Raw genomic sequence first — 16,259 nt, forward strand, 5'->3', positions numbered from 1 at the left:
CGTGCGTACACCGAGCATCAACGTCGAGCAACGCGAGCTATAGGAAAGGCGGGGGTCCGGCTGCATGAACCCTTTTCCTGACATACTCGATAACAAGATCTTGTGCAGGTTCAGAAGCGAGCAACGCGTAGCGTGCACTTACTGAACGGACTCGATGAGACTAGGCGGGGGTTGATTGCTAACCCTTTCCGCATGCCTTCCATGAGGACTTAACGGAGTGCCATATAGGACTTATTACACCGTGACTCCCTGCCGCAAAGCACAAATATAAACACACCAACAAAAACAGAGCCTCTTTCGAGGGCTTGGCCAGATGCATGTCTAAGTCTTACTTCTCATGTTATAGGATGATGCGAGAAAGCGGTAAAAGGGACAAGGAGACAATACTGAACGGATAGCAAATCCGCAATGAGCTAGCAAGCGTAAGCAGAGAAGAAACTTCACGTAATCTAACATCCATCAAAGCCAGGAGTCCAGCATAAGCGTCAAAGCGATGCAGTGTGAAAATAAATCACAACCGCTATGTGGTGCGTATCAAACACAACCACACAAGCAACCTGCAAGAGAAACACAAACCAGACGATACAGGAATATACATCTCAATGAATGAGAGATCAGGTGAATCGCATCGGGCATAAGTTCGTGTCCCACAAATAAAGTGGAACACAACACAAGTCAAGTCGCACCGGAAGCGAGTTCGTGTCCCACAAATAAAGTGGAACACGGAGCAATCGAAGGCCCTCTCGAGGTACCTCGCACATCTCAACAACCAAATCAGTAATAACAAGGAGGCATGCACCCGCCATAGAAAATAATAGAAATTAAATTCTAAGTAAATTCTAAAACAAAATCTAACAAGAGCAAATTGTTTTTATGACATTTTATCTAAGAATTAGAACTAAACTATGTGACAAAACAATTAAATCTTAACAAGCAAAAAATATTACATGTTTTTATTATTTTTTATCATGCTAAAATATAACAAAATTATTGTTTTTCATGGCATTTTTCTATACTAAAAATAATAGACAACAAACTAGTTAATGAGAGCTAAATCTAATATGAATTAAGTGAAACAGGGGGGTTTATTGCTGGAAATTAGGTGCAGCCAGAAGTGAGGGCGCAGGCCCACTGAATCTAGTCCAACAGCTTCTTTTTTTTGTTTGAATTCAGGCCATCCACAAAAAATGGTACACGGGCTCAATGAGGGGGTGTATGAATCAGAATTTCGTGTGAGGCCCATGGGATTGAATTGATCCACTTCATGTTTCAATTTTCAGAAATCAATATCAAACATGTTAATCTTATTTTATTTATGATTCAGATTAGTCCTAATTAACAGCATTTAATCACACTAATATCATAGTTAACGCAAAACAGAATCAAAAAGGGATTAGGGTTTTCTAACTTGAATGACCATTAGAGTCCTTTTTGAGACTCTCTTCTCCTTTGTGAATCGGAGCGGCGACGGCAAAAGCGGCGACGGTGGCTCAAATTCACTTCCGATCAGAGCTTCTCCGTCTCAAGCTTTCCATCTCCGATTCAACACTCTCACTCTCTCGCGCTCTTAATCTCTCTCGTCTCAGATATCTCTCCTCCGAATCATGACCACGGCGTCGATTGCTCGCCTTTCTCCTCTGCCGATTAAAGAATGCGGTGATCTTCCCTCTCAACTCCGACGATCTCCCATCTCTCTCGTTTTCTCCAACGATTCAACTCAGCAATTGGAGACTGATCCGGTGCGCCTTCAACCGCGGTGTCAAGAAATCCGGCGAGAACTTCAAAGCTTCCAGTAATAACACGCATCCTTTCCGTTTTTTCGCATTACGAATCAAATACTCTTTCTCCTATTCTTCTCTTTTTTCTTCTTTTTCGTTCTTGATTCGGTAAAGATGTTGTTTCCAGATGAAGATTATAGAGATTGTGAAGCAATGGTGATTTGAAGTTGTTGCGAATTGTTGAAGATTCAGGTTGAATTCGTCTGAAGGTTGAAGAGAGGATGAGGATGATGATTGAAGATGTGTGAAGTGATTTCTTGAAACTCTGATTCTTCTCGTTTTCTTTTGCAGAGTGAAGATTTGGTGAAGAGTTGTGTGATGCCGTTCAGAGAGGGAAGATTGTTACGTTTTTTTTCTTGTTTTCAATTTCTGAGTTTGTTTTCTGGTCATTCAACTGGAGAGGTTCTGATATGATGATTATCACTCCACTGTTCTTGCAGGTGATGGATTGAAGTGTGGAGGATGTGCGTTGGAGATGAAAATTGATGGAGAGCCTTTTGCGAGTTTTCAAGAAGAGATGAAGAAGATTTGAGATTATGCTGATTGATAATGTTGTTGTTTGCAGGTTCAAACCGAGAAGATGAATTGGTGATGAAGATTTGCGATGAAAATGATCGAAGTTGTTGAAGAAGATTGCGGTTACGAATTGCGCTCAAGATGCTTGTTGTTATTCCCGTCAACGATGAAAAGTGATTATGAACGTGATTTATGCAGAGAAGAGTTTGAAGATTTTCTTGTGATTGTATTGGAGAGATGAAGAAGGTTTAGAGAGATTGAAGATTGTCGAGAGTGAGAATTCGAGGGAGTTTTTCTGTTATGATTTTCTTCTCCATCCTCCTGTTCTGTTACCCTCTGATTCTGTTATATCGTTTTCTGAGTTTTTTTTCTCCTTTTTCTTGTTCCCGAAGGTTGAACCGTGAAGGTGAAGATTGCAATTGCCGAGAGATCAAGTTTCGGTTCAAGATGGATGTGGTTGAAGGATCCCTTTGTGAATTTCTATTACGTGTGAATTTCTTCTTCTTCCCTGCTGAGCTGTCCCCGAACCGGTTCGGTTCTATTCTGGTTTTGTTTTGCAGTAGGTCCCTTTGGCTTTGGAAACTCACAGTAGTTTGAGGCTAGAACCGTAATGCAATTTGGTGGGATATTGATGCAAGCATATCTCTTGCAATGCCATTTTCTTGTGATGAATTGTATCTCTTTTTTTTGTTATTTTTGGATGAATGTAATGTGTTGTAATTGAACTTTGAAAGGACCTTTGAATGTAAGGTGAATGTGGACATTTTAAATTCCAATTACTCTTGCATTTCAACAATCCACATGAATCTTCTTTTCACATCAAGCACACTTATATCCCAATTCAATCGATTAATTTGAACACACATTTGAATTAATAGCATTAAGTAATCCCATGAATGAGTGTTTCCAAATAACAATTCCAACTTAACCTTCACTTCTTAAAACCTTAACTTCCATAATCGATCCAAGTCAACTTATATTGCAAACAAAGTAACAATGATGAGAACAAAAACTTCCTTAATCACAATGAAACCATAAGTTCATCTCTCACGTCACGACTCACATTGGTATTTCAATCCACCATAACAATAATGCCTTGAGTAGTCTTTGAAGAAAATAGTATTTGAGGCATAGAGGAAACCTCAACATATAAGCCAATTAATCCTCAATCAAACCTCCACAAACTCAAACGCTCAGATGGGAAACTCTTTATTATTTTCTTGATTTTTTAAGCGACGAAATAAACGTCCTTGATAACTTATAGCACGGAGAAAGAGGGCAGATTTTGGGGTGCAACAGCTGCCCCTATTCAAACTTCTTAAACCCGACGAGTGAGAAACAGAAGTTTCGAATCGTTGAGGTGGAAGGAGATTGAATACCAGAATGAACTCGAAAATTTGCGCTCTTGATCAATAGAAGATTCCATCTTGCAATAAGAAGGAATGTACCACCCCGCAAGCAGGGAGAAAAAACTTCAATTGACCTGGATAATTAAGTAGCTCCAACTTGCGATAAGAAGGAACAGGCAACCCCACAGGCAGGGGGAAAAAACTTCAAATGATCTGGGCATCAAAAGAAGTAACATCTCGACTGATCTGGGTATCAGGCGTAGCAGATGTCTTCCGAACAGGAATCGGGGATAGATGTCTAAGTCGATCTGGGGATCGAAATGAGATATTCCGGCTGATCTGGGCATCAACGGGTAGTAAGTATCTCTGGTCTGTGTACCAAGGCGACATCTCCATCTGATGCAATTAAATCATCAGGCAGATATTCCAACTGATCTGGGTATCAGCGGCTTGCTCCTTCGTAAGATCGACGAGATCCGGAGGCGGTTCCCTCAACTGAAAGTCTGGTTTATCAGGAATAGGAACAATATCTCTTCCGAACTGTGTACGCCGGGAAATGAAGTCTTTAACTGATCTAGGCTCGATGCTAGAAAATAAGTAGAACAATCCTCTTCTGAATGAAAAAGTCAATCAGGCAGATATCTTCATCTGATCTGGGTACCAGTGGCTTGCTCCTTCGTAAGATCGACGAGATCCGGAGGCGGTTCCCTCAACTGAAAGTCTGATTTATCAGGAATAGGAACGGATATCTCTTCCGAACTGTGTACGCCGGGAAAGGAAGTCTTTGAACTGATCTAGGCTCGATGCTAGAAAATAAGTAGAACAATCCTCTTCTGAATGAAAGAGTCAATCAGGCAGATATCTCCATCTGATCTGGGTATCAGTGGCTTGCTCCTTCGTAAGATCGACGAGATCCGGAGGCGGTTCCCTCAACTGAAAGTCTGATTTATCAGGAATAGGAACGGATATCTCTTCCGAACTGTGTACGCCGGGAAAAGAAAACATCTTCAACTGATAGTAAGCATCAGGACTGGGCCGATGAGTTCTTCTTCTGAACGAAAATAAATCGTCAGGACGTAGATATTTCCAACTGATCTGAGGCATCAGCAGGCTTGCTCCTTCGGAAGATCTTGGGAGATCCGGAGGCGGTTCCTTCAACTGAACTGGAATCAGGATAGGAACAAATATCTTCAACCGATCTGGGGACATCGGGAATAAGCATGACTTTCATCTAATCTGACAATGTCAAGGAGAGGGAGACAAACTTCTTCTGATTTAGACATCAGGATAAGCGCCTGTAATGATTAGGCGAGTTGTTCCCTGGGAGGCATTTTGACACTTGATAACTTTCCTGTAGAATGAAACAAATATGATATGATTTATGCATGATGCACGTATGAATGTATATGGAATAACGTTCCGGAGAAGGAAGACGTTATACGCTTAGAGAATGTTATGCAAATGATGCATGATTCGGGCGTTGCTTAGGGAAACAACGGATGAGCACTGAATTGCTGAAGAAGTCCTGGAGAGATTATGGAACTCTGCGGGGAGGACAAAGTGAGTGACCAAGGGTCACCATTGCGAGCTAACAAAGATGGATCAGAAATCTGCTGGAGATGATCAAATCTAGACGCGAGCTCTGTTTGGGGAATAAATCCTGCTTGAGGATATGAACATCCCACTTAAATGCTTGGGGAGTACCCTTGCAACTTCATTGGAGAAGCAAATTCTCGACACCCTGGGGATGTGGAGATAAGAGCAAGTCATGGGGATAACTCTGATGAGGAGTGACCAACTTGCTTGTGTAGAACGCATTCCGCTGGGGAAATCCTTGAAGGAAACAGACTCTGCTGAGGATGCAAGTGAATCTTTGCAAAGGAAAGAAACTCAATGGGGAAGATGAATACTTCTACACATCGATCTGTTAGGGATATGAGAAATCCGCTGGGGATAAGGAACTTAGCACAAGAACCTCTTGTTAAGATCACTCTACTGGGGAATAAGATGACTCTCCTGGGGAAAACAGGTCAATCTGTTGGGGAGAGAAATGCTCTATTGGGGAAAATGAGGAATTCGGGCAAGGAACCTCATTAAGAGCTTGCTGGGGAATCAAATACCATTCAATCATGATTCTACTGGGGAGAAGACATTCCACCGAGGAATAAGGCTTCTGAAGCACAGAAATTGCATTGAGATGTGATTTGCTGAGGAGATGAGAATCTTGGAACAAAGAAAAACCTTGTCTGAATGTACTCAGCTGGGGAATGAGGATCTCTCACTTGGCTAGATCTGCCACTCGAAAGGATGTACCTGCGATATAAACGGAAGAAAATGCCCCAGGATATAGCATGACATCTTCACGGGGTTTCCTCACATGACAGAGGATAATGATGCTCACCCACAATAGGAAAATGCAAGAGCAAACAGATTGTCAGACATCTGAGCTTAAAACTTTCCATACAGGCAATGGCTTCAAGGAGTTAACAAGCAAGTAATGATTAGAATACCAAACAAGTATCGGCCGGAGTGTCAAACAGACATTGGTTTTCCGAGAGAGTGCCACCAGGAAGTGGGCTTAAGAGGTTAAGCAAGTGTTGACTTCAAACGAACCAAATAGGCATTGGCTTTCATAGTGTTCTGCAGATTTGCATTGATTGTGAGGATGCCAACAAGTAATGGGCTTACAATATCAGATCAATACTGAAGATGACGACTTTGACGGTTCTCAAGTTCATAATTTGTTTAGCTCACACCTGAACTTTAAACTGAACACCTCCTGATGAGGATAGAATGCCAATGCATAGTGCCTTGCCCCAGCCTGTAAGGACTTTGAAGAAATTCGTCTTGTAAGGACCTTCTGATATCTGTTCACATCAAACTGGCTTGCCCCAGTATCGTGAACTTTGAAACCGTGCCCTGATTGATCAGTGTTGTAGTTAGCTTCAACTGCACTTGGGTGAATGCCCCTGATTGCTTAGCACTTTGAGAGATTCCTTGAATCTTGACCTGATTGCCTCAGATTGATTGAAATCTTACTCGATAGAGTAATCAAACGCTTTTGTGCCCCTGAGGGTGATCAAACTTTGAAATATTGCTACCTCTGCTCAACTGATTTCAGAAGACAACTTGTCCTTCGGGAGGATAAAACTTGTTCATCTGATGTTCATGATAGAACTTTCCTGATGTTAAGCACTTGTTCATATGCAAAGAATGTTTATTATGAGAAATATAATTCTAATGCAAAGAGTATGTTTGTCTCGAAGTTAAAAGAACCTTTTTGAAAAGATGTCGTGACATCGATTTTTTATGAAAGAAAGACGGTGTGATACCAACTCAAGTAATTAGCGAATCTCCTAAGAGTCAGTTTACCGTATTCTCATTACAGTATGCTTCCTAATTAAACCATGCTTCAGTTAGGACTTTTGAGGGTTGTAACGTGGTCAGGTTCACGGTTTAAGAAAAAAGGATTTTTAGGCTCAAATTATTTGGTGCCCACCCCCTTCGTGATGTTCTCCAGTCCTAAGTTCAGTTAACTTGACACGAGCATTCATCTTTCAAGAAGAACTTGAGATAGTTAAGGAGTCAAAGAGGTATTTGGACACAGCAATCACTTCACCTTTCTTGATCCCCTGATTTAACATCACACGACTTTGTCCTAGATTAACAATTTCATTATTATTTCCTCTTTTTTCTTTTTTCTTTCTCTTTTTCCTTTCTTTCTTTTTTCTTTCTCTTTTTTTCTTTTTCTTTTTTTTTTCTTTCTCTTTTTTTCTTTTTTTTCTTTCTTTTTTTTTTGACAAGTCGTGTGATCCCGCACTACCTCTGCTTTGTTTGAAGTGATTGTGACTGCCTGAATTCTTGGTAGATGAAGAATTACCATTGTGGTATCCTCATCGTTTAACCTTACGATATGAGGGATAACCACCGTGACTCTGATGTTGGTCTCAACCTCCGGAGGTGAGGAATAATTTTGATGTCTCAACCTCCTGAGGTGAGGGATAACCGTTGTGGTTTTGACGTTTCGTCCTCCTGATGCGAGGGATAACCATTGTTGTATCCTTAAGTGCACACTCCTGATGAATTTTGAATGCTCAACCAGGTTAAATGAACACTACCCGGCCCCTGGGTTAAAAATAAGGGTTTTTTTAATAGAAAAGAAACTCCTACTTCGAAGGCTCAGAGGGGTTAACGAAGGTTTCACTCCCTTATATCTCCAGTGTTTGGGAATTTGAAACAATGCCTGTACATCATCAACAGGGTTCTACTCAAAAGCATACCATTTGAGGTTATTGGTATTATGTTCATCATTCCCCCTTCGGAGTTATCATGCTTTGTTAACAAGAGTTTAGTATCACAAAAAGCATATAAAACATATAAGAGCAAAAGCGAATGGATTTTTCAAGACAAACATATCCAATGCATTATGATTATAGTTCAAAAACAAACAAGTTTTGCATGCAACAGTATTGAACAAAACAAGAAAGCTTAAACATGAACATGCATGATGATTTAAGAACAGCCAATGTTGAGGAGATCCTCTCCGTATGGACTTATTGCTTCAAACGATCCGTTGAGTCGGAGGGGAACTTCAATTCTGGCCTTCAAGTGCGAATGTGATAGCCTTGGAATCAATCAGGTCTTGTACATTGTCTTTGAATGGCTTACAATCTCCAATCAGATAACCAAGTGCCACGAAGTAGAAAACACACCAAGAGTTGCATATGTTCCTGCAGAACCCTTCAGATTACTTCCTGGAAGAAGATTTCGGCGAGGCCACACAAAAGTTGTAAGTGCTCAGCTTTAGGGATTTAAGATGTTCCAGTGGTGCACAAACTCAAGATACAAGGCGTCTTGCTTATCCCTCGGTCGGGAGCCCCAAATATAGCGACTGAAGTTTGTGAATGCTTTAGGGATTTGAGCTGCCAATGATGCAAACTCAAGAACACGGAGTCTTGCTTATCCCTCGGTCGGGAGCCCTAAATATAGGTGCTGAAACAGAAAAACACCATCATGAATGGAGGAAACTTGTATTACTATCAGCAGATAACAATAACCTCTGCACTTGTCCACCAAAGTCAATACGTGGAACACACAACAGCCGTTGTAAAGGAAACCTCTGGCAGCACCAATTGCAAGCGATTCTTATGAGTTACTCCTCGTGGAAGAACAAACATTCTACTCGCAGTAGATGAAATGAGATTGGCCAGTAGAAACCATTATGAATAAACTCAAACATCTTTGTATCGAGCAAGTTCTGAACTTTTCGTACTTCAACACCTTGTAAGGCTTGACATTATGATCAGTTTCCCCATAATGGAAAACACCGAGTATGGTCATCGGAATCAGGAGAGCTATTTGTAGTGAGAAACACCCAAAGCACGAATCTTAACCAACTGAAATTCCAACAAGCAGTGAAGCAATTGAACACCAGGCATTAGGATTACATTAGCTTGCTTCTTATACTCTTTTCAGCCTCTGTTGACAAGCAACGACTACTGAACAGGAAACTTCATGAAGAGGTGACTCTGGATGTGAAGCAGATCCTTGAGAAGGAGAGGTGTCCCTGATGAACACTTTGGATTACTATCCGGCAAAGATTCTGGCTAAGTCACACGGAACTTTGTAAGTGCTTTAGGGATTCGAGCAATGCAAATGGTGCAATGCTCAAGATAGACAAGGTCTTGCTTATCCCTCGTGCGGGAGCCCCAAGCAATTTCAAAGACTTGTAGATCCTAACATCACGACCAGGTGTCCCAAGATAGAATTCACACCTAGTGTCATCGTCATCAAGCAAAGAATATGTAAACATCCACACAGTGTGGAGCTTAACCAGTTGCAAATAAAGCAGGCATGGAAGAAAATGAGCATAAGACAAGTCTTCAAAAAGAACATCGACTGAGCTTTCCTCTTGATCACCCCACAAAGTTGTTCCATGACCAATCTTTGAGCTCACAACAATAACAAGTCAAGTGTGCGAGCCTGAAGAGAGTACCAAGTCTGAATAAAAGATCCTCGCGGTTGAACACCTGTTATGCATGGAATGTATGAGATGCATAATATGCGTGCAATGCCATATTCATTCAATTTCCAAGGAATTCTCGTGTTTTGATTTTATTTTTAAAGCAAGAGACATAAAGACACAATTCCTTGGAAATGGAAGGAACACGTATGCTAGTTATTTTTTGTACATCATTTTTTGGAAAGTAAACATGCAATGATGCAAGGTGGTGGAGCTTGTTGCCGCCCACCAGGCATTCTGGACTGTCGGTAACACACATAGTACGAAGCCAAAGGTTCGGCCCCAAATGGTATACCACACGGAACACAGAATATCAATCCACGGAACCAAAGCCCATAGTCAATAGCACACTGGAATAGAACACAGATTACCACTCGAACAAGAACCATAGTACCCCACGAACAGGAACCAATTGTACACTCGAACGAGAACAGCGGTAACCCACGAACAAGAACAGCGGTAACCCACGAACAAGAACAGCGGTAACCCACGAACAAGAACAGCGGTCACCAACAAGGTACCTGTTAATATGATCATTGATTCCCGCCCCACTCACGGGTATAATCTAGGCCAAGGTAAGGTCATGAAACTCAGTATACGGTCCGCCCGAAGGTAAGCATCATCATAGCGCGGATGCGGGTGACGGTAATACCTCCGTTTGAAACCACTACTCTGCTCGTGGTCACATAATCCATCCCGAGACGTACACCTCGAGACAAACCATGCTCACACTCTATCCTAGGGTTCCTATGGTTCGCACATAGCCTGGGTATTGGGCCTTTTACCTCTTGAAACACCCACCCAACAGACAGAGATCCAGACAGTCCAGAATATGATGCAGAAAAGTAAAAGCGCACATAGAATGCAATGCAAACAGGTAAATTATGCAAAGCAGTAAAAACACCCAATGATAAACACACAAGCGCTAGGATCGACTCGCCGAGTCCGGACCCGCAATAGGTCGAGACGTCCCCAGCAGAGTCGCCAGCTGTCGCTACCGCGAAAATTAACAGAGTCGCCACTAACATATTTATCCTAAAAAGGAAGGGAATGCCAGCAAACCACAAAACAAAACAACGGTCTCACGACCAGAGAAAAAGGGTAAGGGAGTCGGTTACGCGAGGGGAAGGTATTAGCACCCCTCGCGCCCATCGTACTCGATGGTATCCACGCCTATGTCTAAATCTATGGGTGTGTAAGCAAACTACGCTAATCTGGACTAAAATGAATGCAAAATGTAGGGAAAAGAAAGGATTGTGCTTGCACGGGCCCTACCCCGCTGCCTACGTATCTGTTTTGCAGAATCAGAGCTACCGTAGCTCGGCTAACTAATTTCTGTTTGTTTTGTGTTTTTTAGGTGAACGAGTTACATTCGCACTCCGCTGCTCGACCTTTGGAGACTTATGCTTGGGAATGGAGCGGAAATAACAAGTTCTTAAGAAAAGAAAATCAAAGAGTGTGGTTTGTGTTTTAAAAGATGCATGAGGAAGACCTAAGCTAAGGGGGAAAGCTTGCTACCTAATGTTGTCATACAAAGGGTACAAGTCTAAGCTAAGCTATCAACCTACGAGGGAAAAGGGGAAGCACACAAGAATATCACACAAACGAGCATCCGCTCGTAAAGCAAACAAAACCAACGGTACTGACCGAATGGTAGAAAAGCGGTCCCGCCATAGCCAAGGGGAGCAGCTCAACCCAAGTCAACCAAGCATTAGACCTCGTGAAAATGATCGGGCCATAGACAAGAGGGCGGACCCCTCTCAGCAACCAAGCCGTCACGGATCGTAAAGGAAAACGGTACGTGCGTACACCGAGCATCAACGTCGAGCAACGCGAGCTATAGGAAAGGCGGGGGTCCGGCTGCATGAACCCTTTTCCTGACATACTCGATAACAAGATCTTGTGCAGGTTCAGAAGCGAGCAACGCGTAGCGTGCACTTACTGAACGGACTCGATGAGACTAGGCGGGGGTTGATTGCTAACCCTTTCCGCATGCCTTCCATGAGGACTTAACGGAGTGCCATATAGGACTTATTACACCGTGACTCCCTGCCGCAAAGCACAAATATAAACACACCAACAAAAACAGAGCCTCTTTCAAGGGCTTGGCCAGATGCATGTCTAAGTCTTACTTCTCATGTTATAGGATGATGCGAGAAAGCGGTAAAAGGGACAAGGAGACAATACTGAACGGATAGCAAATCCGCAATGAGCTAGCAAGCGTAAGCAGAGAAGAAACTTCACGTAATCTAACATCCATCAAAGCCAGGAGTCCAGCATAAGCGTCAAAGCGATGCAGTGTGAAAATAAATCACAACCGCTATGTGGTGCGTATCAAACACAACCACACAAGCAACCTGCAAGAGAAACACAAACCAGACGATACAGGAATATACATCTCAATGAATGAGAGATCAGGTGAATCGCATCGGGCATAAGTTCGTGTCCCACAAATAAAGTGGAACACAACACAAGTCAAGTCGCACCGGAAGCGAGTTCGTGTCCCACAAATAAAGTGGAACACGGAGCAATCGAAGGCCCTCTCGAGGTACCTCGCACATCTCAACAACCAAATCAGTAATAACAAGGAGGCATGCACCCACCATAGAAAATAATAGAAATTAAATTCTAAGTAAATTCTAAAACAAAATCTAACAAGAGCAAATTGTTTTTATGACATTTTATCTAAGAATTAGAACTAAACTATGTGACAAAACAATTAAATCTTAACAAGCAAAAAATATTACATGTTTTTATTATTTTTTATCATGCTAAAATATAACAAAATTATTGTTTTTCATGGCATTTTTCTATACTAAAAATAATAGACAACAAACTAGTTAATGAGAGCTAAATCTAATATGAATTAAGTGAAACAGGGGGGTTTATTGCTGGAAATTAGGTGCAGCCAGAAGTGAGGGCGCAGGCCCACTAAATCTAGTCCAACAGCTTCTTTTTTTGTTTGAATTCAGGCCATCCACAAAAAATGGTACACGGGCTCAATGAGGGGGTGTATGAATCAGAATTTCGTGTGAGGCCCATGGGATTGAATTGATCCACTTCATGTTTCAATTTTCAGAAATCAATATCAAACATGTTAATCTTATTTTATTTATGATTCAGATTAGTCCTAATTAACAGCATTTAATCACACTAATATCATAGTTAACGCAAAACAGAATCAAAAAGGGATTAGGGTTTTCTAACTTGAATGACCATTAGAGTCCTTTTTGAGACTCTCTTCTCCTTTGTGAATCGGAGCGGCGACGGCAAAAGCGGCGACGGTGGCTCAAATTCACTTCCGATCAGAGCTTCTCCGTCTCAAGCTTTCCATCTCCGATTCAACACTCTCACTCTCTCGCGCTCTTAATCTCTCTCGTCTCAGATATCTCTCCTCCGAATCATGACCACGGCGTCAATTGCTCGCCTTTCTCCTCTGCCGATTAAAGAATGCGGTGATCTTCCCTCTCAACTCCGACGATCTCCCATCTCTCTCGTTTTCTCCAACGATTCAACTCAGCAATTGGAGACTGATCCGGTGCGCCTTCAACCGCGGTGTCAAGAAATCCGGCGAGAACTTCAAAGCTTCCAGTAATAACACGCATCCTTTCCGTTTTTTCGCATTACGAATCAAATACTCTTTCTCCTATTCTTCTCTTTTTTCTTCTTTTTCATTCTTGATTCGGTAAAGATGTTGTTTCCAGATGAAGATTATAGAGATTGTGAAGCAATGGTGATTTGAAGTTGTTGCGAATTGTTGAAGATTCAGGTTGAATTCGTCTGAAGGTTGAAGAGAGGATGAGGATGATGATTGAAGATGTGTGAAGTGATTTCTTGAAACTCTGATTCTTCTCGTTTTCTTTTGCAGAGTGAAGATTTGGTGAAGAGTTGTGTGATGCCGTTCAGAGAGGGAAGATTGTTACGTTTTTTTCTTGTTTTCAATTTCTGAGTTTGTTTTCTGGTCATTCAACTAGAGAGGTTCTGATATGATGATTATCACTCCACTGTTCTTGCAGGTGATGGATTGAAGTGTGGAGGATGTGCGTTGGAGATGAAAATTGATGGAGAGCCTTTTGCGAGTTTTCAAGAAGAGATGAAGAAGATTTGAGATTATGCTGATTGATAATGTTGTTGTTTGCAGGTTCAAACCGAGAAGATGAATTGGTGATGAAGATTTGCGATGAAAATGATCGAAGTTGTTGAAGAAGATTGCGGTTACGAATTGCGCTCAAGATGCTTGTTGTTATTCCCGTCAACGATGAAAAGTGATTATGAACGTGATTTATGCAGAGAAGAGTTTGAAGATTTTCTTGTGATTGTATTGGAGAGATGAAGAAGGTTTAGAGAGATTGAAGATTGTCGAGAGTGAGAATTCGAGGGAGTTTTTCTGTTATGATTTTCTTCTCCATCCTCCTGTTCTGTTACCCTCTGATTCTGTTATATCGTTTTCTGAGTTATTTTTCTCCTTTTTCTTGTTCCCGAAGGTTGAACCGTGAAGGTGAAGATTGCAATTGCCGAGAGATCAAGTTTCGGTTCAAGATGGATGTGGTTGAAGGATCCCTTTGTGAATTTCTATTACGTGTGAATTTCTTCTTCTTCTCTGCTGAGCTGTCCCCGAACCGGTTCGGTTCTATTCTGGTTTTGTTTTGCAGTAGGTCCCTTTGGCTTTGGAAACTCACAGTAGTTTGAGGCTAGAACCGTAATGCAATTTGGTGGGATATTGATGCAAGCATATCTCTTGCAATGCCATTTTCTTGTGATGAATTGTATCTCTTTTTTTTGTTATTTTTGGATGAATGTAATGTGTTGTAATTGAACTTTGAAAGGACCTTTGAATGTAAGGTGAATGTGGACATTTTAAATTCCAATTACTCTTGCATTTCAACAATCCACATGAATCTTCTTTTCACATCAAGCACACTTATATCCCAATTCAATCGATTAATTTGAACACACATTTGAATTCATAGCATTAAGTAATCCCATGAATGAGTGTTTCCAAATAACAATTCCAACTTAACCTTCACTTCTTAAAACCTTAACTTCCATAATCGATCCAAGTCAACTTATATTGCAAACAAAGTAACAATGATGAGAACAAAAACTTCCTTAATCACAATGAAACCATAAGTTCATCTCTCACGTCACGACTCACATTGGTATTTCAATCCACCATAACAATAATGCCTTGAGTAGTCTTTGAAGAAAATAGTATTTGAGGCATAGAGGAAACCTCAACATATAAGCCAATTAATCCTCAATCAAACCTCCACAAACTCAAACGCTCAGATGGGAAACTCTTTATTATTTTATTGATTTTTTAAGCGACGAAATAAACGTCCTTGATAACTTATAGCACGGAGAAAGAGGGCAGATTTTGGGGTGCAACATTATGGAGATCCTTCGGGTGTATGGTGATGCGTCAGGTCAAGACATTAACCTATCTAAGTCTGAGGTGTTTTTCAGTAGCAACATTAGTCGTCCTGCTCAAGAAGATTTGGCGGGTATTATGGGGGTGAAGCATGTCATGGGTACTGGAACCTATTTGGGACTTCCGTCTCTAATAGGCCGAAGCAAGAAGGCCACCTTTGGGTATGTGAAGGATAGAATTTGGAAAAAGATTAATGCTTGGAGAAGTAGGCCGATATCTAGGGCGGGTAAAGAGGTGATGATAAAGTCGGTGCTTCAGTCTATACCATCTTATATTATGAGTCTGTTTATCCTCCCTGATGGAATTGTTAATGATATAGAGAAGATGCTGAATTCATTTTGGTGGGGAGGAGGGAACAATCCGAATTGTATTAAGTGGATGGCGTGGGATAGACTTACCGGTACTAAAAATGAAGGTGGACTTGGTTTTCGTGATTTTAAGGCGTTTAATATGGCTATGGTCGCTAAGAGGGGTTGGAATCTGTTAACTATGCCTCATTCGTTATCTTCCAGAATCTTTAAAGCAAGGTACTTTCCTAGAACTTCTTTTTTTGAGGCTCTCCTGGGGAATAATCCTAGCTTTGTTTGGCGTAGTATTTGGAAAGCTCGTAATATTTTAGCGCTTGGGTGTAGGTGGAGTATTGGTGATGGTAGAAACATTTCAGTGATGGATTCACCTTGGCTTCGGGGAAAAAAAGAAGGGAGAGTGTATGGGCCGCAAAGACAAGACGTTTATGGTATGTATGTTAATGATCTCTTTTCTCCTAATGGAAAATTCTGGAATTCTTTGTTAATCAGGGAGTTATTTGATTATGTTATGGCGGATGTTATTGTTCATGTTCCGTTAGTTGAGGAAGTGCATGAAGACAAGTGGAATTGGAAGGAGGAGGAAAATGGTTGCTATAGTGTCCGTTCGGGCTACAGGTTGTGGAGAAAGAATCAAGTGGGATCGGATTCAGGTGGTGTGGACGGTGACTGGTGTAGTCTTTGGAATATCAAGGCTCCCCCAAGATCTAAACATTTACTTTGGAGGATTTGTCGTGATTGCCTTCCGACGAGAACGAGGTTACAACATTATCATGTTAATTGCCCTCTTAGATGTCCGTTTTGTGAGGATATAATGGAGGATTCGTGGCATGTGTTCTTTGGTTGTAACACTACTAA

General features: G+C 41.4%; 1 long non-coding RNA gene across 1 annotated transcript; it reads left to right on the plus strand.

Annotated features, from left to right (window-relative positions):
- The first annotated feature begins 1,340 nt into the window (after nucleotides 1-1,340).
- LOC131644672 (uncharacterized) lies at nucleotides 1,341-3,156 on the plus strand. Its single transcript, XR_009296587.1, has 3 exons — nucleotides 1,341-1,792; nucleotides 1,906-2,567; nucleotides 2,687-3,156. It is a non-coding gene; the product is annotated as an uncharacterized LOC131644672 (long non-coding RNA).
- The last annotated feature ends 13,103 nt before the right edge of the window (nucleotides 3,157-16,259 follow it).

The sequence above is a fragment of the Vicia villosa genome, linkage group LG1 (assembly GCF_029867415.1).
Source record: "Vicia villosa cultivar HV-30 ecotype Madison, WI linkage group LG1, Vvil1.0, whole genome shotgun sequence".
In the NCBI taxonomy this organism is placed as follows: domain Eukaryota; kingdom Viridiplantae; phylum Streptophyta; class Magnoliopsida; order Fabales; family Fabaceae; genus Vicia; species Vicia villosa.